Source organism: Protopterus annectens, chromosome 12.part0, assembly GCF_019279795.1.
Source record: "Protopterus annectens isolate FY-2018-M chromosome 12.part0, PAN1.0, whole genome shotgun sequence".
Lineage (NCBI taxonomy): Eukaryota > Metazoa > Chordata > Ceratodontiformes > Protopteridae > Protopterus > Protopterus annectens.
The window spans coordinates 1,181,621,501-1,181,648,528 of record NC_056746.1 but is presented as its reverse complement, the minus strand read 5'-3'; the positions used below and the strand labels follow the sequence as shown (position 1 = coordinate 1,181,648,528).

General features: G+C 39.4%; 1 protein-coding gene across 2 annotated transcripts in view; it reads left to right on the top strand.

The window, feature by feature from the left end:
• The window catches only part of RPN2 (ribophorin II), a gene marked incomplete in the record, with an annotated part of 690,715 nt that overhangs the window by 342,869 nt on the left and 320,818 nt on the right, over window positions 1-27,028 (top strand).

Here is a 27,028-nt window from a genome sequence, read left to right as displayed (position 1 = left end):
TCTTGGCCTCTTCCCATTCTATTACCTTTCCCTCTCTAGTTATTTCCTCCCAAAACCTTGGCTCCTTTGCCGGTTTTCTCCAATAAATTCCAGCTCTCTCTTGCCTATTCTCTGTACCCTTAATTGCAGTCATCCCTATTGGCAAAATCTATTTTAACATTCTCGTGTTGGCTTAGCTTTTAGAGTACTTTCTGCTACTTTATAATCTGTATATTTGTTGTTGTTCTCCAGTTCTCCTAATTTTTTGAATTTCTCCCCTGCTACATCATCTTCTCTTTCCGCTTTGAGGTATAGTTTTCTGCTTGTGTTATGCATATGCGCCTTAACTGTGTAGCTCTAAAATATCCATTCAAATCAGGTGATCCTAACCCACGAACTTTTGGAAGGATCAACTCCTCCCACTTGACCCTTGCACTTTTCCCTTCCCAGATAAATTCCTTCAACTCTTTATTAATTAATTGTCCACAGTCTGTCCTCTGGTTGGTGAAAATATACCTGACCTGTATATAAAACTAAAGGGAATAAATATTTTCAGTTGCATCTTGCTGTCCACAAACAGCAGCTTCCAGCATCTCAGTTTTTGTATTATCTTTTTAGTCTCTTCTCACATATGCTTAGCTGCCATAACATCATTCTTTGTAGTCTATACTTCTAAATGCTTCATTTTATCATGTTCCCATAAATATGGGTATTGCTGAACCAGTTCATATGTGGGTACATAGCTCACAAACTATAGCCTTTGTTTTGTCTTCATTAACGTTATATCCTGAAAAGACTTGAAACTTTCTCAAAATGTTCCACAACACAGAGATGTCTTTTTCTGGTTTTGTCAGGTACAAAATAATATCATTTGCGAGTAAAGCCAAATTGTCTTGATTACCATACTAATTATATTCTTAATTGTCTGAGTCTCTCCTATTTTCTTTGCCAGTGGCTCTAGATGTAAAGCAAATAAATGGGAGAAAGTACACCTCCCTGCCTGGTCCTTTTTTCGTACAAAACTTGTCAGAGGATACGTGAGTGTTTTTGAGAGTATCTAGTTCCAGCTGGAGTGGTGTGAGTGCTTTGTCTTGCTTACCTTTAATAAGTAAACACTTTATTCAGGTAAAACATAAATGTTCATGCACTTGTTTGCATACTGGTAACATAGGCATAGCATGCTTAAGGTAGATTTGAAGGGGCCTCAAACTGTATGGCTTTTTTCTAAGGAGAATTATGGAAGCTAACTTTTTTAGGGAGGGGGGAATGGCATTCAGCTTTTGCAGAAAGGAAGGAAGCATCCTTTCTGTGCTGTTAATTCAGCGCCATCTTATTTTCCTTTACTTTCTGTTAATTCTTCCATAAAATTTGGAACTTGAATGAATTCAGTGTGTTCTATTAGAAATTGAGGTATTACTTTTGTAGCTTTAGCTTCTAAGTCTAGAGTTTTGACAAAGAATATTAAGTTTAGAGGCCTGCAGGAGTGTGGAATCCTGGAAGATTTCTGATATCTGAAGCATACCTCTAAATCTCCTAAGGGAAGAAATCTGGACAAAGCCAAACATAATGGGGGACAAATGCCTTAAAGTAGGGACAGTTTTTAAATATTGCTTTTAAAAATTTAGCTGATATAATATTTTTTTTGCTTTAGCACCTGTTTTCTGAAGGGTTTGAAGTCTGAAACTCAGCATCTGTCATTATTATTATCAACTTTAAATCTGTAGTGATTTGCCAGAAAAACACAGATTTTATAAGGAACAGACTAAAAATATGAAGCAAAAATCTGGACAGTCTGTGAAAATATGGACACCTGAGAGCTATAATCTGAAAGCTTTAAGAGGGTGGAAGGAAACCTGTAGGCAGAAGAGGAGAATGTAGGAGTCAAGAAAGTCTTTATTTTTTCTTAATTTTAGTAAGCAGAAAACTGAGTAAATTGATTGATTTCTGAAGTGCTTTGGTGGAACTCTGATACAAAAGAGTACTGCACAGCCTCAGTATACAGAACAAAGTTAAAAAGATTATCTAAATATAGCAGTTAACATTTTATCTGAAAAGTATTTGAGTTTGCTTAACATTTTTGAAATAGGAATTCTGCCTTATATTAAATGAATTCTGTTTGGTTAACATTGGTGGCCTTTCTAATCAAAACACATGCTGCTCATCTTAAAGTCCATTGCTGCAGGCTGTTTTATAATATGGAAGGAAGTAGCCATAAGCAGATGTCAGTCTTCCAGACAGATATGTAATGCATGTGAATATCCTTCTGTCTGTTTATCAGGAAGCTTGGCCGTGAAAGCAAGTGCTGTTTTCTGTTGTTTTTTGTCACTGAAGTTATTGTGTCAACCTGTCTTGCTTTTCCATTATTTGGTTCTCTGGTAGCTCTGAAGTGCAGTAAATCTGCTTGTCTATCCATTTATTTATATATGTGTCGTCTCCTGTTTGTTGAAAACGCAGATCGAGAAACAGAAGGTCAAACCCACTTCAGCACGTCTGCGAAAGATGATTTGCCAAAGCATGTTACAGTGGGGATAAGGAAATGTATCCTTTTTCCCACTGTAGTGTGATCTTCCACATGGGGGGGGTGCAGGGGGGCTTGCCCCACTGGAAAATAGTGTTTACAGTAGTTTTTTATTTTTATTTGTTTCCGATTCTGTGAATCGGCTTTCGCAAAAGTGCATTTTCGATGTAGTACACTTTCACGAAGTAGGTAGATGGACAAGTGTTCTTGTTCTAATACATTACATTCAACAGGTCAGCTATTTTAAGGCAGTTCCAGACAGTGGTGGAGGGTCCGTGAGAGCTGATTGGAGGAAAATCTGGGAGATGGAAAAACAATTCAACTTGCCATGTTAAACTTTGTTGGGATTCAACCTGCCAAATAAAATTTAAAAGCATTTTTTGTAGGGTGTGGGACAAGACACTACCCCCAAAATTACATATAAATTCAACTGTCCTAGAACGGTGAAAAAGGGAGAAGCCTTCTAAAAGGGAGAAATCACTGCTAGCATGTACTTGGAAAACACTGCCATTTGTTTTCTATAGAAGACTGTGATAGTAAGTTTGTGTTGGGGATCTGAAAAACTTGGGTAGAGGTGTCTTCCTGGACCTGGAACTTTGTGAACCATAAAGGAGGTGATTATGAGCCCCTAACTCCTCCCTCAAAGTCAGGGAAGGGACATCTTCAGTGGGAGAACCCTCACAGAAGCATAGTTTAACCTGTCTAGAGAAGTGGGAAAAACATAAGGAGCTTTCTAAAATACTTACTTAAAAAGCACAGAAAAAGCCAGTGCCATGGCATAGAGAGAGGAAATCCTAACAGTGACACAGGTAACACTGGTCTGATTAGCAGTTTGGGCAGCTGAGGCCCTGGCAGAGGACAGCCATGCCTTTCATGGGAGGGGAGGAGTTAGTCTCATTCCCAGACCACACCATCCAGTTAGATTCCTGTGGTGGAGGTTGAGGAAAAATTGCATAGTTGGTGCTGAGGTTTTCAGCAGCAGTGCCTTGTGGAGGTGAGAAGCTAATTGGTGTAGTTAACCCACCCACAAGGTAATGTTCTGACTGAGGTCACTGTTGCAGTATTCTGAACAGATGAATTTTCACTACTGACATCCATCTAGGATACCAAACCCTAATCTTTCTTGGATCATATATTCAATGTATGATAACAAGTTGCAAGCGAAGGCAGATGTATGAACTTAAATCCTTATACTGTCTCCCCCCAGACTGAGTGCAGGTTTCTCACCTGTTGGATAAATCTTGGTGTGGTCGTTGGTACTGTAAGTACTAAAAACAGATATACCCTGTTGCCAGAACTTTCCTTTGCTTATATAAATTGTTTTGCCGTATCTGTGTTAATTGTCAGCTAAGAAGGACAAGTGTGAATGCAGAAGGCAAATTCCCTGCAAAGACTTCAATATCCATTGCCTCTTCTGCCTTGGCATGGAGCAGTACTACAAGGTCTGCACCATTTGCCATTTTTGTGCCCTAGACTTTGCAATCCTGTTTAGCCTTTGGCCCACTACAGTATGACAGATTTTCATACCTCCATCTCATAAGAAAAAAGTTCAGAGGCCTAGGCCTGAAGCTCAGGCTCACCAGTCTAATTCGTATGTACCCACTGAGGTTACAGAACCCGCTGTAACTCTGACTCTACCTCTTATGCTATCTGCCATGACCCCCAGGAGTCCGGTTTGGTGTCAGAAGGTCATACGACTGAAGAGACCACTTCTGCTGAGAAGGAGAGACCAGAAAGCACCCTACAAATTTTAGTCAGGGAAGATATTCCCAGAAGGTTAATTGAGGTATATCAGGAGTCTTGAGCAGGCCCCCTTAGTTCAAGCGGATGTCTGCATCTTAACTGAATAAACTAGTTCAAACTTCAACAAGGCGTCTTTATTCATCTCACAGGGAGAGTATCAAAATGAGAATCTCCTAGATCTGCTAGCTAAAGTGATTTTATCTAGACTAATCCTTTGTATTTGGTTCCAAGAAAAGGACAATGGAAACCCATACTGGATCTCTTTGCTGAACACTTTCCTAAAAGTGTCAACTTTCAAAGTGCTCTCCCTACAGACACTGCTACCTTTTATTTTTCCTTGGGCATACCTTGTCTGTATGGATCTAAAGGATGCCTATCTACACATTCCCATTCACCTCCTGCAGGAAATTTTTGTGGTTTTGTACTGGCTCATCTCACGTTCAGTTTACTACTTAGCCTTTTCGGCTTTCAGCTGCACCAAGAGTATTCACAAAGTGCCTGGCACCTGTGATAGCCTTCTGCCAAACCTAGAGAATTCAGATTTTACTTAGATGATCTGCTCATCCAGGCTACCTCACCACAGGTCATACTACAACACCTCCAGTTTACTCTCAACCTTCTCTTGCAGTTGGAGTTCACCATCAGCTACAAAAAAATCCTCCGTTTATCCCATTCAGGACCTAGTGTTCCTGAGCTGCAGATTGGAAACCAAGAAGAAAGCCTTGGGAGAAGGTTCAAAACCTTACAGCTTGCTTCCACTCCATGTCCTTCCTCGACACATGCTCAGCTAGGGAGCTTTTAAGAGCCCTGGGTTCCATAGCAGCAGCTAACCCAGTACTTCCTCTAGCCAGATTGCATATGAGAAATATTCAGTGGTACCTGAAAACCATATGGTCCCAACACTCTCGCCCTCTAGACACAAAGATTCCCTTCGTAACTTGTCTCAGAAAAGGAGATCTTATGGGGGGTGTCCCATGTGCATCTCAATCCAGGACTTCCCTTCAAAGCAAAGGCAAGCTCCAGAGATATATGCACATGCCTCAGACGAGGCCTAAGAGGTATGGACAAGTATTTATAGCATCCAGGGCAGATGGCACCCCAAACTCAAGAAAGAATACATCAGCCTGAAAGAGATGAGGGCCCGCATCCAAGTATTTCAGTTTTTCCTTCCACATCTGAAAACCAGGTCCTGTTCAAGTATTCACAGACAGCACCACTGTCATGTGGTACTTAAACAAGGAGAGACCAGATAATACGATTTATACTAACTAGGTCAGATTGCTTTGATCTAAGTACAAACACTTGTGGTTTCATTGCTTGGGACCTAGCTACCCTGAGGAACATGGCCGTGCATGCTGTGTACATCCTAGCTCAGGACAGTGTTTTAGCAGACTCACTAAGTAGGTGCATTGAGGATCCTCATAAATCGACCCCAGACAGACTGGTATTCCTGCCCATTCTAAAAAAGTGAGGAGAAGATCAGATTGCGTGTTGCTGTCCGATGCAAATAAATGTTATTTTCCCTCCTTTGCACCAGGACTCCTTGCATCTCAGATTGGAGAACAGATGCATTCTCATTTCAGTGGACAAGGAAGTTTCTTTTGCACTTTTCCTCCATTCCCTATTAATTCCAAATGTATTACTAAAGATCTAGAAAGGAAAAATGAGACTAGTACTGGTGACTTCCTTTTGTCCAAGGCAGCAGTGGATGTTTTTCGTGTTCCACTGTTGCAGTCATCACATTTGGGTTATCCCTGCTGGGGTATCCCTCAGCCGTCCTGAATACCAGAGACTAAGTATTTCTGCTTTGGTTGCTGTCGCTTGAAGACTGACATCATGTCTTCAGGGGTATAAAAGAAGGTAGCCGACACCATTACATCAGTCTTTCTTGCCTTGGAGCCCAAAGCAGAAGCAGTTTGCATGAGTGCCGGTCGGCCGCTACCCGAGTTTTGTTACCAAACTAAAGTTGAAGTCTTTGAAAGCTAAGTACCCCGTTGGAGATCCTTTTTTCTTGCACTAACCGATGTCAGAAAAAGTTAATAATTGTCTCACCTGTGGAAAGCAAATACCACACTGGGACTTCCATTCCTACTGCGCCACTTGTCTAGGCCCAGACCACAATGTCCCTCTTTGGTTCTGTGCTTTAACGCCAGAACTATTCGTCGTCAGGCCGTTTTTGTAGCCAGATATTTCCAGTTACAGTCCTCGAATTCTGATATGGCTTCCTAGAGCCGTCCGACAGCAGACCTTCCAAAAAAATGTAAAGACAGAGACAGACCGCACAGGACTAAACCTTTTGACGACGCTACCGCCAAGCTGGTAGTCAGTTCTCCGGAATTCAGTGAGGCGCTTTCACAACCCCTGATGCCTGCTTCAGTTAATTCGCAGGCCTCTACCGAGACCCTTTCAGAGTCCGGTATGCCACAAAACTCTTATTCTTCTAAGGATCCTGCGGTCGTCTCTACCTTGGATGGATCCGGAGCCGCTGTGCAGGCACTGGCTTCCAAGGAAGTTTTTCGCAACACTGAATCCAGACATAAACAGACACCTTTTTTCATGGCTACCATTCTTTCTAAACTAACCGAGTTCCTTAGGCCCAGGGGTCAACCCCCCCCCCCCAAGAAACCACCTTCCAGCTATTCTTTGGCACCTGCTCCCTTGCCTCAGTCACAAACGCTCCTGCTCCCAGAAAGCCAGGTGGGTACTACAGAGTCTCTGACTCTCAAATATCTCTTTAAAAACCCATCAGTTGACCCTGAGGTCATTACTCAAGGCCCAAAAGGGGTTAAAGCTACTTCAACTAAGAATCTCAGCCCCCTCAGACAAGGATTCCAGAGCTCTAAACAGATGTGATAAAAAAGTATACATCTCAGCTACTTTTGCTATCAGGGGACTCAATTGTCAGTTCCATATGCTTAAATATCAGCAACATACATTGGAACTCCTTAAACAAAAAATTACCTCCTTTCCTGCATGGGCAGAATCTAAAGATTTACAGGAATTAATGTACTCTGCTGGTCAAGTAACTAAGCACACTTTGCACTGCGGTTTTGAAACCCTAGAAGCTTGCTGCAGGGCAGCAGTCACTGGATCTGTCATTAGAAGTCATGCATGGCTTAAGGATCAACTCCTGCCAGACCATGTCAAATCAAAATTGTTGGATACACCCTTGCACAAAGATAACCTATTTGGTACTAAAGCAGAAGAAGTGTTAAAAAAAGATGGAAGAAAAAGCAAAATCTATGCAGAGTGTTAAGGATATCTTACAGGTACAGCCCCCTTGGTTCAGCAGGCATTTTTCTTCCAAGCGCTGGCCCTTTCCTGCACCTACTAAACAGGGCCAGCCTAGGCCCCGTGGAAACAGACCTCCAAGACAGCAGTCCCATGGGTTGCGGAGATCTAAGCAGTGGACTGCCTCCACTTCAAAACCAGGCAGTTCTAAGCCATTTCATTATGACAGAAACTCACAATGACTCTCCCCCTCCCTACCTCACCTTTGCACACCATCGCATACCCCTAGGAGGAAGACTCTCCTTTCACTCAAGCACCTGGGCCACCATTACTAAGGACCAATAGGTTCTGAACATTGTATCTCGGGTGCAAATTGTCCTTCCACACCCTTCCCAACCCCCAATGGGTTCCCAGATCTACCACCAAATCAGTGGGCTGAGGCCCAAAAGCAAATTCATACCCTGCTCTCCTTGGGAGAAGTACAACACGTTCCTGCAGAGCAGATAGGCCAAGGCTTCTACTCCAGACTTTTTCTGGTACCCAGAAAAGAGGGCACTTGATGCCCCATCCTCGATCTGTCCATTTTAAACACCTTCCTGGTGATCCCAAAATTCAAAATGCTTACCCATGCTGTCCAAGGACGCTTGGCTAGTCATCCTGGACCTGAAATTGGCCTACCTCCACATTCCCATCAGGGAGTCCTACATAAAATATCTTTGCTTCAGGGCAGGAGCTCAGCACTTTCAGTTCTCTGCGCTTTCCTTTGGCTTATCTACTGCTGCCAGAGTTTTCACAAAATGTCTGGTTCCGGCCATTGCTTTTGCAGACAAAGAAATATTCAAATTTATCCCTACTTAGACGACTGCCTTATTCAGGCAGACAGCCTTTGTAAAGGACCTACTAACCTCCTTAGGGTGTACAATCAACAAAAAAAATCCAGCAGGTACCCACCAAGAGGATATCTTCCTGGGAGGAATTCTGGACACAGCATCCCAGATGGCATGCCTAACACCAGAGAAACAAATTTTCCTATGGGCTTACTTCTCTCAACTGGCCACCAGGCTCCAGCTGTCTGCAAGGGAAATCCTGGGATTCATGGCATAATTAATGTATACTAGGGCATGAATTAATGGCAATATGTATTTTTGGGGGGGGGTTGTGTAAAATAGGGAAATGTTGCTTTAAAACTTTAAAAGGATCACATGACCGGTGAAGGTTATTTAAATGGCTTTAGAACTGTTACAATTTGTATCTGATGAATTTTTAAAGGGTTTAAAATGAAAGCGCTTGTATGCTTACTGGATTTTTGGATTAAACCTGTGTTTTACACTTTTACTGGATTGCATCGTACTTTTTGAGCAACACTTGAAGTTTTACAGCTTGGTTTTGAACTGTTTGACGTCCAGCAACATGTATTTTTTAGTTTGTGGTCTTGGAACATTCTTTTTGTGTTTTTGGTTTGGTATGGCAGCTGGAAACGATGGTTTATCCCAGCCGTTATTCCCTGACTCAGGGGAAAGCATTTTGAGGTCAGAAATCACAGTGTTGCAGCAAACAGTTGGAAATTTAACATTATTAATGCAGCAGCTATCGCTGCGTTTAGACAACACACCCCTACACACATCCGCTTCTAGCTCCAGTTATCCTGTTGGGTACAGTTTAGAAACACTTCTGCGAACCAGCAAACTACCAGTGAACTGGCCAATACAATAACTGTAAGTAACAACTTAGGTCTTTTTGGTAGTAATGCAACAGTGGGGCATAGCATTTGTGGAGTAACAGCATGGAATAATATTCCTAACATTAATGAATGGCTCCAAAAAGGGGTTGGATTCACTGATGAGAACAGTGTCATAGAAACAACAGATGTTTCACGGAGACTGGAATTATTGGATCAAAAACTGTTTAAGCTAAAAAAAAAGTTGCAGTTGGAGAGTTTTTATTTATTGGAGAATATTAAAGCAAACAGAGTGCCGAAAGGCTTTCGGAAATGGAGGTATCCCACTGGGGCAGACATCAATTCAGCCTTACATAAAGACATTGTAGCTCTCTTTGATAAGCAAGGGTGCGAATTTATGGAACTCATAGTTCACCATAACAATAAGTCCATCGACAAATTAACTACAGAGGTCACAAGGTTAAATGATAGTATTGTCAATCACAAATCATACCAGGACTATAAAACCAAGCATGGACGAGTATTTTGCAGTATAGAACAAAGTATAGCAAAATCTAAGGGGTATAAGATGAAAAAATACAAATGAGATAGAGTATGAAATGGGAAAAGCCTACCCCTCCCCCCCCCCCCACCGGCTTCACAAACTTGGAAAGGTTTTGATGAACAGTCCGGCAACCAGGCAATGGGAACAGGAAGGGACAATTATACCAGTATGGAACAAGAAAACAATATCAATGATGAACACTGGCATAACAACAGCTTTATACCAAACAGCCCTATACCAGCAGGATTTTCTGTTGTCCAGGAGGTCGGAACGACTACAGAATCAACAAAGAGTATATTACAACAGGAAGAACTATGTGAAGGGCCCATTGCAGGGCAAAGGGAACACTTATTATCAAGGCAATGCACCACCATACTGGTGGAGGAATACTTGAACAGGCATGGGGACGAGAAAATCATAGCTCAAAGAACAGAAATTGAACCAGGACATGAAGCGAAATTGGGTTGGAAAGAGGGCCCAGTCGTCCTATACAAGGAGAGGGATGTAACCACACTGAACATACTATATGGACAGATGCAGCTGATTATTTTGCAAAAGGTATGAATTTTATACAAAAAGTGAAATGAACTTGACTAATGTATTAATTGATTTAAAGCTGTATATACGTAGAATGAATTTTCAACTGTAATTTAAGCAGGATAATAGTAATAGCATTTATGACACACTAAGAACAAGTAGCTCATATAACCCACCAGTACACCCCACCCTAAATATATTTGAAAAAATGTGTGAAATGGATTTAAGGGCTCATTATGAGAGCAATAACAAAAAAAAGGAGGAAAAACAACAGTAATGATATAGGGGAAGAAATTATGGATTTTCATACATTTTAATAAATTACGGGTTATGTAACCCGACAAAGGCGGAGGTAGTGTAATTATGAAGCAGGAAATATACAAGAACAACATAAATGGTATGCTACAAGCAGAAACATATGAAAGAAGTAGATCAGAGTTAAACAGTGCATATTTGAGACTAATCAAATCAGAGACATGTTCATAGAGAGAAGAATAGGTATGGATGAATTTAAATACCTTAAGTGTTACATCACCCAGAATCCCTACAATTTTGGAGTCCCTAAAATCCACAAGTCAGTTAACCATCCACCTATGAGACCGATAGTGGATGGTAGGAGCTCCATTACTGTTCCATGCGCTCAGTATATTGATACTAAGTGTAAACATTTTTTAACACAAGAACAACATTTGTGCAGGGACTCTTGGGGCTTTCTGTCAAAAATGAATACTGTTAGATTTGAAAAGGAAGATATTATGACTACTGTAGATGTAAGGGATCTGTACACCTTCATTCCACATAACATAGCTCTAGAATGGACTAGAGATTATTTGGAAAACAAAACCGTGGACCAGACTATAGTAAACAATGTTCTAGAACTTTTAGAAATAGTTCTCACCAACAACTACATATACTTCGAGGAAGAAATTTGCAAACAAAAAGGAGTGGCCATGGGCTTCCCAGTGGGGTCCTTTTTGGCAAGTGTAGTTATGCTGGAGTGGGAAAAGAGATTCATGCACAACAGTGTTCACACAGACAGTGTTTAATTTTACCTGTTATTTGGATAACATCTTACTTATATGTGGAAATAATGAGGATGCATTAAACAACTTTCTACAGTATATTAATGAAAGTAGAGAGTTCCTTAAATTCACATGCCAATACAATAACAATGAGATGCCATTTTTGGATGTTATGCTTAGGAAGAATTATGGTTTGGGGGAATATGCAGCTAGTATATACAGGAAACCAACATGTTACTCCACTTCACTAGCTGCCACCCCTTTAAACAGAAAAGGTATGTGGCAAATGGCCAATTGGATAGAGCAGCCAGAATGAGCACCCTAGATGAAGACTATTATAAAGAGGTGGATACCCTAGTAGGGATGTTAACTTGAAGAGGTTATCCACCATGATTATTAAATGAGTTAACATTAGAAGCACATCTAAAAGAAAAAATGGATTTTGTCAACGTATTTTGACAAGGAACCTACAAAATAAGGTAACCACCAGTATTACTGGAAATTATGGTAATCATAAAAATTATAATGCCTTTATTACCACCTTTAATAAAGAGAGTGGCAGCATAAAATGGATTCTGAACAATAATTGGAAGGTGCTACAAGAACACCCAAATATAATCAATGACACGGGGGGGGGGGTAATGCTCACTATTATTTATAGAAGAGGCAGTAACATAAAAAATATGGTTGAAACAAAAAGGAAAGTGGCAAATGCTTTAACTAGTAGGATGTCAAAATGTGGGAGGTACAGTTACAGGGCACTGAAATCAACCTAAAGGGAAGAAAGTTAAATATAAAGGGTAAATACAACTGTGACACCACAGGCATAATTTACATCGCAAAATGTCAGGGATGTGATGGTTTTTTTATTTGAGAAAAATGAAGCGAAAGCTCCGTAATCATATTAATGAACATTTATACGAAATTCAAAAAGAAAGAACCACCAATGCACTGTTTAGGCACGTAAGTGAACACTCTGACCACTCTTTTAAATTTAGCATATTAGAAAGAGTGGAGTAAGAAAAGCGGGGATCCTTGGACAGTAATACTGGAATATGAATTAAAATGGCAACTGCAACAAGAGGCATACAGGCAAGCAGGACTAAACGACCTTGTCAGTATTACTCCCATGTTGTTGTTGTGTCTTTCGGCTTTTCCCGGGTAGGGGTCGCCACAGCGGAACTCCGGACTGCTAATGATTGGCAGTTGATTTTTACGTGACGAGTTGCCAGCCCTGCCGCACAACCTTCAATGAAGGTACGTCCATTCACGCATGTCTCCACGCAGAAGACGCTCTAGCTGAGAATCGAACCAGACAGCGTCTTACTGTGAGGCGACAATGCTACTGCAGCACCACCACCGTGGATGTCAGTATTGCTCCCATCCTGAAACTAAAAGCATGGGAGAGATCAATTGTTATAAAAACAATATTTTGCTGCTATTTTTATTGTTATCATTAATGGTCTGTTATAAAGATTATTGTGTATGACTATCACAGAAACTAATTTTAATAGCACAACAATTAAAAAATGCATAATTAATATATACTAGGGCATGAATTAATGGCAGTACGTATTTTTGGTGGGGCATGTAAAATAGGGGAATGTTGCTTTAAAATTTTAAAAGGATCACATGACCGGTGAAGTTTATTTAAATGGCTTTAGAACTGTTACAATTTGTATCTGATTAAGTTTTAAAGGGTTTAAAACGAAAGCACTTATACTCTTACTGGATTGTACTGTATTCCTTGGATTAAACATGTGTTGTACACTTTTGCTGAGTTGCATCATACGTTTTGAGCAACACTTGAAGTTTTACGGCTTGGTTTTGAACTGTTTGACTTCCAGCAACACGTACCTCCTCAAGGTCCAAATGATTTTCTTCATCAATTCAAGAAGAAAATGAAAATAACCAGTTTTTGCTCCAAACTGGATTACCCATTTCATTCAAATGATGACAGTAAAGCCTGTGGCCCTTATACTGCACTGCTCTCATTCAGCAGACTAAGAAGCTGTTTCATTCAGACCTCGAAGATCTAGTGCTGACAGCCTGAAGATATGTTTGCTAGCTGTGCAGCTATTTATTTTTACCATATTTTATGTTTTCTTAGCGAAGCAGTAAGACCCACCTCTAGGGAGTCATGTATGTAAATGTACTAGATTCTCACACTTATGTGAGTATAAAGAACTAATTGCCACCGCCTGCCCTGTACCTTAAGACCTCTTATATCTCTTAAACCTGTTTAAGCCAAGCCTGACATAGTTCTCTGTAAAGATGCATCTGTTAGCCATTCTGCCCCCAGGTTTGTTAATCCTCCATCTCCATTTGTGTGGGATATCTCTTCTTACTGACCTCAGATCTGAATGTTGTTGTAGAGAAACTCTGTTTCACTTTGAACTACCACTAAAGCTGGACTGTGATGTTGGACAGCCTCCTCAGTTGAAACAGTTTCTGGACTGCAGTCTTCAATGTACGTATGTGTGTGTGTGTGTGTGTGTGTGTGTGTGTGTGTGTGTGTGGGTTATATGCTTTTGCACAGGGCAACAAATTCTCAAGGGCCAAGTCCTTCATGACCAAGTTGGTTTCTAAACTTTCTCTTAATCAGTCCACCTGACTGCCAGTTTTCTGTCCCAAACCTGGGAATATAGTAGATATTTTATATAACCATTGATTTGCTAGGCAGGTGAGTTATTACACCAACAGGACAAGGGACTCCAAACAAGCAGGGTTGCTCAGTGACTGAGCATTTTTAAATTGGCTGGCACATTTACTATGCTAAGCATGGCAAAACCATGAATGAACACTTCAGGGCACACTGTCCTAGGGTAGCTGCTTAACACTGTGGCCTTGGTATTCCTTGGTGGATTAGACTTTAGACTAAGAACAAGCGTGTTTGTTAGTAACAATCTTCTGTCAAAGAAAGTGAAGGTTATGCTTTCCTTTATGGCAGGACTTCCATTTTGGCTTTTTAAAAGGTAGCTCATACCTGCTCAACCCAGTTGAACTTTTAAAAAGGGTTACTGCGTCCATTAATAAGGGGCATACAGTCCGTGTTGCCTATCTGGACTTTGGCAAATCCTTCAAAACTGTCTTTCATGCTGAGATTGACACTTAACCACCTCAGCATTAACTATACATAATGTGCTAGATGGGTAAATGCCTGTATAACAGATTCCATACCATTAAGGTCGAGCATGTTTGTTCAAGTCAGAAAAGTATTACAAGCTGTGTCCCACAGGGTCCACAGGGTTCTGTCCGGGGTCCCCTCTTTGCTATGTAGATGTTTTAGCATGAAAGCTGACATCAGTTCAGTAGACTGTGGCTAACCAAGTTTGTTGGTGATTGTAAAGTGGGGATAGTTGTCAGATCTCATTAAGGTACTCAAATCCTCCAGCAAAGGCTAGACCAAGCAAATGATTTAATAACCCCCCCCCCCCCATTCATTTTTTGTAGTACTTGAGAAACTAATCACGTTACCTGCAGCTTGGGTTTGCAGTGCTTCTGTCTGTTCTTCCTCCAGGAGTTCAAGTGTGACATTCTAATAATACAGCTCACAGGCTAAGTTGCAAAGGCTGCCTATGAATCAGTATATTATCTGTTAATTGATGGGCATCATGTTTGCTTCATCCTCTAATGCTGTTATTTGTTGAGTGAGAAGAGCATTGGACTCTGTATGTCACTGTTGGAAAATTAAAACAATTTTTCATATGTTTGCAGCTTTCTGCTAAGCAGACATGAACTATTTGCATTTTTCAAGTTTTGCTTGTGATCTGTCCTTCATTTACTTATTTACTTTTGTATTGCTAATTGGAAATGACCCAGTGAGAGATAGTATGTTAATTTCACATGGTACCCAGGACCAGGATGAACAGTCTGTATAAAAATGTAAATTGCTTCAAGTTACATTACTTACTTGAAATGTGTAAGGAACCATACAATGTGGGCATGTAAGCAGTACCTTGCAAGTTAGCAAAGTAAGGAAATCAAAGCTTGATGTGATGCAAGTGCCATGTTTCTCCATAAGGAATGTGGCTGGCTTAGCACCCCTACAGTGCTCTATCATTTCTATTTTTCCACAGGCATTTTGGTTGCCCTGGATCTCTGATTCCTAAGGTGCACGTAACTTAATCAGGTCTACTACATGTAGGGTATTTGCAGTGACCTTGGCTCCGATAATTTCATATTGCAGGACTTTATAACTTCCCCTAACTGATATTAATTCATTCAGGACCCACATTAACCTGGCCAAAAATTGAGTATAATGTCTTGTTCAGCAATTACCGTACAAAACACCTGCACAATTGGAGAGACCTCAGACGTTTCTAACAGAGAAGATCAAGGGACTCCAGCACATGCCTTACGCAGACTGACTAGTCCCTATCACTGTACTGTGCATTTTATAGACTTCATAGGGAAGACTTATGCCTGCTGTACAGAGCAATCTCAGACCCAAACCTAATGAACTTGCTGCATATCCATAAATCAAACAGGGCTAGGGCTACCCATTCCAGGGACCTAAATATGGCCTACGACTTAAATAAGACATGCTGGAGGGACACATTTATCTTCCAGCGACTGCTACAACTTTGGCATATGCTGCCAGTTCATGTGAAACAGGACACCTCTATGACACTGTTCAAGACGAACCTGGACGAATGGATGAGGCATCATAAATTCTTACTGGAGATAGCATCCACAGCCCTTCTGGACATGGGCAGTCATTACTAAATGCAGTCTTGATGTTAACTAACATTTCTATGATATTACTTTGGGACAAAATGGCTAGGCTTCAAATGATCTACAGGTCAATAGCCTAGTAATCTTCTATGATCTTATGAGAATGGAAACTCTCTGCAAATTCAGCAGTATTGACTATAAGGGTCCTAGAGGGAAGGGGCCTTTCAAACTACTTCAGGTCTTCGGCTAACTGTAGTAAGTTTACCTTGGAGAAATCGATAAGGATCACAGGGTTTGTGGACAATTTAGGTCTTTTCTTCAAGATAAAAATGCAGTGGGAAAACAGAAGAACTAAAAAAAACATGTATTTAGTTCTCTTGTCCTGTATTAAACCAAGACTTCACCAGAAAAAGGATCTCGTAAATGCACCAAAAAACAATGCATCATCAATTACATCATCAAAAGGAAAACCAGTGTCCAGAGAAATGGATCTTGCAGTACATAAGCATGCATGATGTTTTTAAGGGTCTTAACCTCAAACACATTTAATGACAACCACATTATTGAGTCCAGGAGGTCTGTCTGCCTCTAACATGAGCTGCCAATGGAATTCCCTGCTCTGCAAAATGGAACAATTGTTTCCACCTCTAATATCTTGCTTTATTTTTTTCCAAAACAAATAGCATGTTGCACTATACACTATCCCTTCAGAATTGCATTTATATCTGAGTTGCACTGTAATTAGTATGTACACACAGTAAAAATAGTAGCTACTCATACTTCCATTATGCAGACAGAGCAGAGACCCTTTACAAGGAAAGTGCCTTTGAACGTAGACAAACATTTAAAATAAAAAGTGTTATTTTCCAAAAATTGTTTAATGTTACAGCCTCTTTTGTTAACAAAATTAGGTTTTGACCCCATCACATTCACCATATCCCTGTTTCCTGTAGCTGTTTTACATTTTAATACTACCCTTATCAATTGACTTGACTAGTAAAAATGTGTAAGTAGAATCTTGAATAAAAGCATTAATAGATCTACTGCCATCTGTCTTGGTCTTGTACGGCAGATGTTGCATGTATCTCTGATCACAAACACAATTTAACACATAATTAGTCAACATTATTACTTTTTTCTAAAAATTGTTCCTTCAGAAAATAAATCTCTTGCAAAAAGGTTCCGTATTCTATGTAGTTTCAAAGGACAGCTAGATTTCTGATTTTTTTTTTTTCATAAATAATAGCTGTTAGAATGTAAATAGTCAATCTAAATCTGCTTTCTAAAACTACGGGAATCAACAACTCTTTTCCCCCAGAGTCCCATGTTAATGAAACATCAAAAAATGTACAAATATAAAAGATCTAGTATCTGTAAAATGTGGGGGGAAAAAAGCTTGCACTATAACTTAGTTCATATAAAACCAAATAAAAAAAATGTGTATATATATATATATATATATATATATATATATTTTTTTTTTTTTTTTTTTTTTTTTGCATGGTCTTGGTCAGGATCTAAAAAAAAAGTCATTACATTTATAAAAAGCAACTCTTGTATAACTTATGCTGCTGCCAGTAAGCCATAAATATTTGCAAAAACATACACTGTTGCAGCACCCATGGCAACTCCCTTAATTTGTTTATAAACTTTATTGTCGAAAGCAAAACAGTCATTTAAAACAATGAACAACTAATATAAATCTCCTTGTTCCTAAATTTGATGTGACCAGAAACGTAGCAGTGTTCCATTTCAACTCTGTTTCTATGGATTACTACTGTGAAAAGCCTCCATGTCCACAATTGCCAATAGTAATTAAAACAAAATTCTCTAGCATATAGTTTATGTGAAGTCCCAAGAATCTCTAATAAAAGATAGCATCTCCCGTGCCAGTTTATTCAGTATAACATCTCAGAATAAAGCTGTAGGCTCCGTCTTGGAGCCCTGGGCTGCAGCTATCAGATAATGGTAGTCTGCTACTATTTTATTTGTGGGTATACAAGAGAGAGCGGCTGTCTTGAGATATAGTACTTCAGAAAGTTGAAAAGTCTCATAGTCTGTAGCAATTTCGTAAATGAATGCAGAATATCTTCATCTATTTTCTGATGTGCATTGTTAGTATCAAACATCTTAACACGTTTGTAAGTCACAGTATCAGCTAACATTTCTCGTGTCCAAAATGTTTTTACTGTTACCCATAATGATTCTGCCATTTTTTTGTCAACTTTCAGAAACCTTAAATAAGCCATTTTTCTGCTGATATACAGCTTGTATTTGTTTTAGTGTTAACTAGACATATTTATCAACCGGTGGGCATGACAATAACTGCCTAATATGTCTCTCACAAGCTGACAAATTATTTAGGGTGTTATACAGAGGTGGGTAACAAATAAGTTTAGTGTGTAACATACCTTTCAGTGGGCCAGTGGAAATGGAATTCTTTGCCAGAAACTGTTTGGTATAGATGATCTTAACTTGTTCAAGAAGTCTCTTCCTGCCCATCTAGTCAAGGAAAGCAAATGTGATTGCTTTAGAGATGAATGTTAACTGCACCTGCTATCTTCAGCTCCCATCTGTAGTTTCTGGTAAGGCTGTCTGTCTCCTTGGATTACTTGTCAACCATTTAGCGAGGAAGGGAGGAGAAGTGAAGAGGATAATTTATATTTTTTTCTTCTTGCTTTTCTTTTACATCTGAAATCACAGACCTTCTGTATATATATACTTGTAACTGCTAAAAACTTGTATTCTGGAATTGGTTTCCTTTGTTCATAGGTAGGTACTAGGCTATTGGCCCTAGGACCTATATAAGCCTAGCCAAAAAATGTACCCTGGCTTTTGCCACCCAAGAAAATTATTTTCCTGTGCCCCTGTCCTGCAGAGCCACAGAAGTGATCCCTGGGGTGAATTCCCCATTTCCCATCCAATCATCAAGATTTTTCGTGAAGAGTGCTAATGAGGAGCTCTGTTTGACATAGATAGGTAGTCTGTTCCAGAGTATGGGAAGTCTTTGGGACAGGAATCTATCCCTCCAGCATGTTCTGTTTATTGTGGTGACAAGGTTTAGGTCCCTAGAGCGTGTAGCTCGGAGGGATTGGGATTTCTTTAAGTGGAGCATGTCCAACTGATCTGGGTTTGACATAGCTTTGTATGTTAGTCAGAGATCGCCCCTGAGTAGGCGATATGCGATGGAATAAAGCTGTAGTTTTTGAGACGGTCTGCGTAGGGCTTCTGTTTGAGGCCAGTAATCCTCTTTGTGAGGTATTTCTGTGGTCTTTCCAGTTGTTGTAGATGTCTTGTGAGGTACATACCAAAAGGGACGTTGTACTCTATAATGGGTCTAATGAGTGATGAGTAGAGGGGAACAATGACCTCTTTTTTTCTGGATGAGAATCCTTTTGTGATGAGATAAGCCACGTAGAAGGATTTCCTGACCACTGTGGTATTATATTTATACTGTACTATGTCTTTTATATGTGTATGCTACTGCAATATTCCATTGCAAAAGTGTGCATGATTCTTACTCTGCTGTTTGCACTATGTATATATTTTTGCTTATGTCTGTACTCTGTATTTGTCTATTTCTCCCAGTTCGTGGCTGAAAAGGGTCCTTGGACCAGCCTAATTATCTGGTTAACAATGTTGAAATAAAAATCACAAGACTTCTCAAACTTTCAGACTACCAGGTCAAAACAAAGCTAGATTTTATGTATATTGATTTTGTTAGTAAGAAAGGTAAAAGCTGAATGTTGGATTTTTAAGAAATGGGAACTTTTGTCACTTTAGCAGAAGCACGCAATTGCATGATTTCATTTAGTATAGTCTGGGCACTGGAACACGTGGACTGGTTGCCACAGGTGCCATTCTGTGGCAAGGCCTAGTGTTTTGACAGACTAAACCTATCTCCTCATCTCCTAATCTGCAGGAGTGGCTTGCTAACTATAGCTCTTATCACTTGCATTATTGAAACAATGAAGTTTAGGAGCCAGCTCTAGTTGAGGAGTGCTACCTGTAACTGCTTCAGTACAGAGACGTGAATTTATAGCTTGTTAGTTGTTGCTTCATATCCTACTTTTTTCTCTTCTGTAACCCTTCCAGTTGCCTCCTCACAAAAACAAAAAGTTCTTTCTTTCATTTCATATTTTCCACTTTCATTTAGCAACTTTTTTTTATTTTTTTGTTGTTTTTACTCTGAGCAGTCTTTGAGTTGGTCTTAAATTAGTCTGTAGTCTCCCACAGAATGAGTTGGACCTTGCCCTTCCCATGATGCACAAACCTACACCAAGTCTTTGTTTTCTCCTTTGTAGCTGTAGTTGTCAGTGTGCAACTTAATAGGTGCATACATTTTGTGACTTTGAGAGATGAGTATGGAAGTTAAGGCATTTGGTATTAAAGAATTTTCTACCTACAGACAAGATGCTGCCCCAAGTTCTACACAGTGTCTGTGTCATGTGCATTGGAATTGGCATCTTGATGCAGGCTGTTCACTATGTAAAAATTTTGATTCCTGGATCGAAAGTGCTAGTTAGTGTTGAAGGCTATGCTTAAAGTTGCTACGGATACGAATGCAGCCAAAGAGCAAGAGAACCGACCTCTAAAAGTAGAAAAGAGATGAGTGGAAAATGTGGAGGAACAGTTGATTTTAGGGAAATACTGACCCGTAACCACAATGTTTTCAGCTTGACACACTCTGCACCAGTAAAGGCAGCCACCAATTATGAAGGACGCAGAAATAAGAAATCTTCCACAAGTAAAATCAATAAAATTTATTCCAAAAGATTAAGCGCTTTCATTTCCAAACAGGAAACTTCATCAGAATCTAATTACATCCCATCCTGTCACACTTATAAAATCCTAACCTACACCTCATTGGTTGAAACCAATATACATATCATTAAATACACAACTTTGCATGCAACTGTGCATTTAACTTGTACAAATATAAAATCACACCTATACAAGGTCAAACATATAAAATTACATCCAAAGTTACTGAAAATATATAAAAAAATGTTTGGTAACATTTAAAGATTGTTTGCCCTTAATTTTAGGGCTGGGGTCAATGAAATATGGTTATTAAGACCTGGATATATGCATGCGTCCAGGCGCAAATTGCCATAAGTAATTCCCTAAATTCTAGCCTACTTTCAAAATCTCCTCCCCTTTCTTGAGGTTTTATCATCTCCAATACCTAAAATTTAAAATCTGCAGTGACACATCTAGTTACATGTCAAAAGCATTGGTTTCCTTTTCCTTGCTTATCTCGTACATGTGTTCACAAATTCTCTGTTTCAAACTGCGCTCTTTCTTGCCCACATAAAATGCCCAACATGATGTTCAGTATGCTGTACACAACACTCGTTTTGTTTGAAAGTTAAAATATCCTGATGCTTATCCAAAGTTCTTCTGTATTGGCTCCAAAGATGCACTGTGGACACCTCCCACATTTGAAAGTGCCCACTTTTTTGTCCCCCTTCTCCGTCAACCCTCCCTTCTTTCAAATTAGCGTTCCTCTTAAAGCTAAATTGTAATGATTTATTGAACACATCCAACTTGTTGGGCATACCAGTAAATAGGGTCTGGTACATATCTTACCTGTGTCTTTATTGTATGTTGTTACCATATATGTTGTATTACTATTATTTCTGTTAGTGCTATAAATTGTAGTGTTGTCCTGATAATTTTCCCCAGTATTAGTCAATAATGGAATATATTTAATCCCCCATCCTATTAATATTTCCTCTTTTAATATGATATCCTCTCTGGGGTACCCCTGATCCAGAAAAAGACCACCAATATAGTCTAATTCACTTTCCAAATCTTTCTTCACTGAAGTCATACAAGCAGCTCATACCATCTTCCCTTTCAAAATGTTTTTCTTTTGTAGCATAGGGTGGTCGCTTTCATAATGTAAGTATGAATTTGAGAAACAACTTTTCCGGTACACCTGTGATACGTATCTTTTGTTTACAAAATCTTTCGTAATGTTAACATCTAAATAGTGTACTTTGTTCTTCCCAGTATCATTTGTGAACTCCCAAGAATGTGTGGGGCCATTAAGATAATTCATGAATTCCCTAATTAATTCCTGGGGTCCCTGGCAAACAACAGAAATATCATCCTGGAACCTATAGTGCACTTTGATATGTTCCATAAAGACACAATTGAAAACAAAATGTTTTTTTCCCCAATACAACATCACCATATTAGCGAATATAGGGGCACATGGTGCACCCATTGCAACACCATCTAATTGTTGGTAATATTCTTCTTAATAGTGAATAAAATTGTTCCTCAAAACTAATTCCATGTTTTCCAACACTACATGAAAATAGTCTGCTATCATTTCTTCAAACCATTCAAGTCCCACTTCCTGAGGGATAACAGAAAACGTCTTTTACATCAATGGTGAGAAAACAAAAATTGGTGTTAAATTCCAGTTTACTTGTCTTAGATAAAAAAAAATCTCATGAATCTATTAATATATGTGAATACATTCCATAAAATGCTTCCAAATTCCTATCCACATATATTCTTAGTGGTTGAGTCTTGGAGCCTGCCGATGTCACTTCAGGTCTCGTGGGGGGGGGGGGGGGGGTCACTCACATTCTTATGAATTTTCGGTATCCTGAAAATACCAGGAATGGATGGCTTATCTATCTTCAAAAAACTGAATAATTCACTAATTACTCCTTGAAATAAATTGTCTTTCAGGATCATATCTATTTTTTTGTATGCTATATCTTGATACCTGCGCATACCTTCCTTGTATATTCAGGATGTTCGACATTTTTGCTGAATAATTCCATTGCATTGTATAATGATCACTACCCTACCCCCCCCCCCCAAAATCAGGTTTCATGACTCTCACTGTATTATTTCTCCTTATATCTCCAAATATATTATGTTCTTCACTGGTTAAGTTCCTAATGTAGATCATTCTGGAAGTAAGTATTCCTTTGATCTCTGCAGTTACTAAAGTTTCATAATTCGTTAATTCAGGGTGTAATGTGGGATTAAAAACGCTTCTTTTCCTAAATTTGTCTTCTCTCTCTAACCTGGGATTGTCTTTAAACATTACTTCCAAATTAAGTTTTCTCAAACATTTTAACATCCAAAATCGTGTTCACCACATTCCCTCTTTCTGTTGGGGTGAAGGTAAAGCCCTTTTTAAAGAGGCTAAAATGGTTAGTATTAACCTCAATGTCAGTATAATTATAAATATGGGAATTGTCCATAGTACATATAAACCCCTTCCTTCTCTATATTCCATACTCTTGATTGTCCCTGTTCATTGTTAGTTAATACATTTATCTTTAGATTTATCTGTCCTTCTGTTCCCAATGTCGTTGGGGCCGATGTTTTTGTTCCCCTTGTTATCGGGTTTGTTGTCTCCCCATAACCTGGGCATAATGAAGGTTGAACTTTGCGATTCCTGATCCTCTCGGAACTCCTCGGCCGCACGTTGTCTAAATAAATGAATTGTCTCTTCCCTTTGATAATCATCATCGTTTTGCAAAACTCCACCATTCTCATTGTTCCACTTATATTTGTTTTTCCTATTGGTGGTGTAACTAAAAGTCACATCCCTTCCCCTCTTATTCGTGTTCCAAGATCCTAAATAATAGGCCCTTTCCTCGCTATAATCTTTGTCATCTCGATCCAACTTGGATATCTTTTATGATTTTTGTATGTAACATTATCAACATCTTTAAAAAGCAGTACATATTTCCATTTGTAATCACAGTAAACATTAAATTTTGCTTAATCTTTTTGTTTAACATTTTAATTTCTTCTTTAAGAACATTTAATATTCTGTCATTGTTTTTCACTATCGCCCTCATAAGGGCTAATCCACAATCATTCAAAATATTCACTACATCATTAAACAGTTCTGTACCCTCAATGGTACTGCAGTGGTGCTGCTGCGGTAGCGTTGTCGCCTCACAGGTAGACGTTGCTCATTCGATTCTCAGAGCGTCTTCTGTGTGGTGACATGTGTGAATGGGCGTTCCTTCGTTGAAGGTTTTGCGTTAGGCCCGGCAAGCCAGCACGTAAAACTCTACTGCCAATCATTAGCGGACCGGAGTTCCGCTGTGGCAACCCCTAACCGGGAAAAGCCGAAAGACACAAATTTGCTCGTAGCCCTTTAGGAATGTGTTTCCGTTTTATACTTTCTGTCAGAAACCAGTTATCCAGTAATAAACTTTTAAATTTTAACATTTTTTCTTTCAATGTATTACACATACCTCCATATGAGGCATTTGTTGCCACGTTCCTGTTAACTCTTTCCGTATTATTTACATTCTCATTTAACCATTGATTAATGTCCATGTTGGTATAGCGTTCCAGTCCTAAAAAGTCTTTGTTATGTCCCTCATTCTGTAGATTTTGGGTTGAAGAATACAACGGGCGTTCCTGTTGCCCGTTTGTAAACAGTCCGCCATCATTCATTTCTCTTCGTATGTTATTACATATGTCAAGGGGCATGGTATTCCTTCCCTGCTGTTGTTGGTAACAGGGAGTACTAGTGTCTATCCTCTGACTCATTCTTAGAGGGTGAAAACAGTTGAATGAGTTTCGTCAGTTCAGTTAATGTCTGCTCACCTCCGTCTCTCTGGGCAACCCATTGGATACCATATGTGGCCATTCCAAACAAAACCAACCAAAGTCCAAATGGAAAAGCCGAAAAAAAGTCTCACCAGTAACCACAATGTTTTCAGCTTGACACACTCTGCACTAATAAAGGCAGCTCCCAGTTACGAAGGACAGTGAAATAAGAAATCCTCCACAAGTAAAATCAATAGAATTTATTCCAAAAGATTAAGCACTTTCATTACCAAACAAGAAACTTCATCAGAATCTAATTGCATCGCATTTTGTCACTCTTCTAAAATCCTAACCTCTACACCTCATTGGTTGAAACCAATATTTTGTTTGTTTGTGTCTTTCGGCTTTTCCCAGTTAGGGGTCGCCACAGCGGAACTCTGGTCCGCTAATGATTGGTAGTGGATTTTTACGTATCTGGTTACCAGCCCTGACGCACAACCTTCAATGAAGGCACGCCCCATTCACGTATGCCTCCACACAGAAGTCGCTCTAGCTGAGAATCAAACGGGACAACGTCTTGCTATGAGGCGACAACGCTACCGCAGCACCACCACCGCGGTTGAAACCAATATACATATCATTAAATACATAACTATGCATTTAATTGTGCTTTTAACTTGTACAAATATAAAATCACACCTATACAAAGTAAAACGTATAAAATTGCATCCAAAGTTGCTGAAAAATATATAAAAACAATTTGCTTTGTAACATTTAAAGATGGTTTGCCCTTAATTTTAGGGCTGGGGTCAATGAAATATGGTCATTAAGTCCTGGATATTTGCATGCATCCAGGCGCAATTGCCATATTAACTCGCTAAATCCTAATCTACTTTCCCAATCTCCTCCTCTTTCTTGAGGTTTTACCATCTTCAGTACCAAAAATTTAAAATCTGCAGTGATGCATCTAGTTACATGTCTAAATAAAGCATTGGTTTCCTTTTTCCTGCTTATCTCATGCATGTGTTCATAAATTCTCTGTTTCAAACTGCGCTCCGTCTTGCCCACATAAAATGCCCAACATGATGTGCAATATGCTATATACACCACTCCTTTTGTTTGACAGTTAAAATATCCTGATGCTTGACATCTAATGTGGGGGACTGGTATCCAAAGTTCTTCTGTATTGGCTTTAAAGATACACTGTGGACACCGCCCACATTTGAAAGTGCCCACTTTTTTGTCCCTCTTCTCTGTCAACCTTCTCTTTCAAATTAGCATTCCTCTTGGCTAAATTTTAATGGTTTATTGAACACATCCAACCTGTTGGGCATACCACTAAATGGGTTCCAGTACTTATTCATAATGTTACATATCTTAACTGTGTCCTTATTGTATGTTGTTACCATATATGTTGTATTACTATTCCTTGTATTACTTCAATAAATTGTAGTGTTGTCCTGATCATTTCCCCGGTATTAGTCAATAATGGAATATATTTAGCCCCCCATCCTAATATTTTCTCCTTTATTATGCTAATGACATCTCTAGGATACCCCCGATCCAGAAAAAGACCACAGGTATAGTTTAATTCACTTTCCAAATTTTCCTTCACTGAAGTCATACAAGCAGCTAATACCGTTTCCGTTTCAAAATGTTTTTCTTTTGTAACATGGGGTGGTCGCTCTCGTAAGTATGAATTTGAGAAACAAGTTTTCTGGTACACATGTGATGCACATCTTTTGTTTACAAAATATTTCCTAATGTTAACATCTGAATAGTACACTTCATTCTCCTCAGTATCATCTGTGAACTCCAAGATTAGAGAAATACTTCCCAACCAAAGTGCCAAGGTTGTCAGTCTCTCCTTCACCTGAGCTTAGTTCATTTGTGGTTTCAACACTGTCCTGCCAGGCATCACTACCTTAACAGGATTCCCCAGGCCCTGTGAACGTGGCTCTGTGGAAATAAATTGGCAGCTTTTCCTCCAAGCAGGAGCACTCTAGATTTTTGTCTTCAAGACCAGCTTCTGTCATGTCTTTTACCTCCTTTAGATCCCTACAGAGCCCAACCCGTTTAGACTGGGACAAGATGATGTCAGCCTATGTGAAGGTTAATAGCTGTTCAATTTTTCCAAGTCTTTTTAGGTTACTATTACCATGATTGGAATGGACTCAATTCTTAAGTGAGAGAATATTAAAGTTCATGAAATTAGTATTGTTCCAGTCTTTGAAGTTAGCAAAAAGTGCTCTTTGCGGCACTCAGTGTTCACAGAATTGATGACTCCTGCAATTTGTATGACATTGCATGTATTGGTAGCATATCTAAGTGCAACTGTAGATTCTTTTTTCTTAGCTCCATTGTTCCTACCATGTTTAGAACTGGGTTTCTTTCTTCCACATTACTCTTGTTTTTGCCTTCACATTGTGATATTTTATTACTTTGTTTCTGTTTGTGGGTTAGATGCTGTGATTACTAGGTGTAGCAGTTTCAGTGATCAGTGCTACTTTTGCCTGTTTTTTCATGGACTACTAAGTATGGTTTTCTCTCAT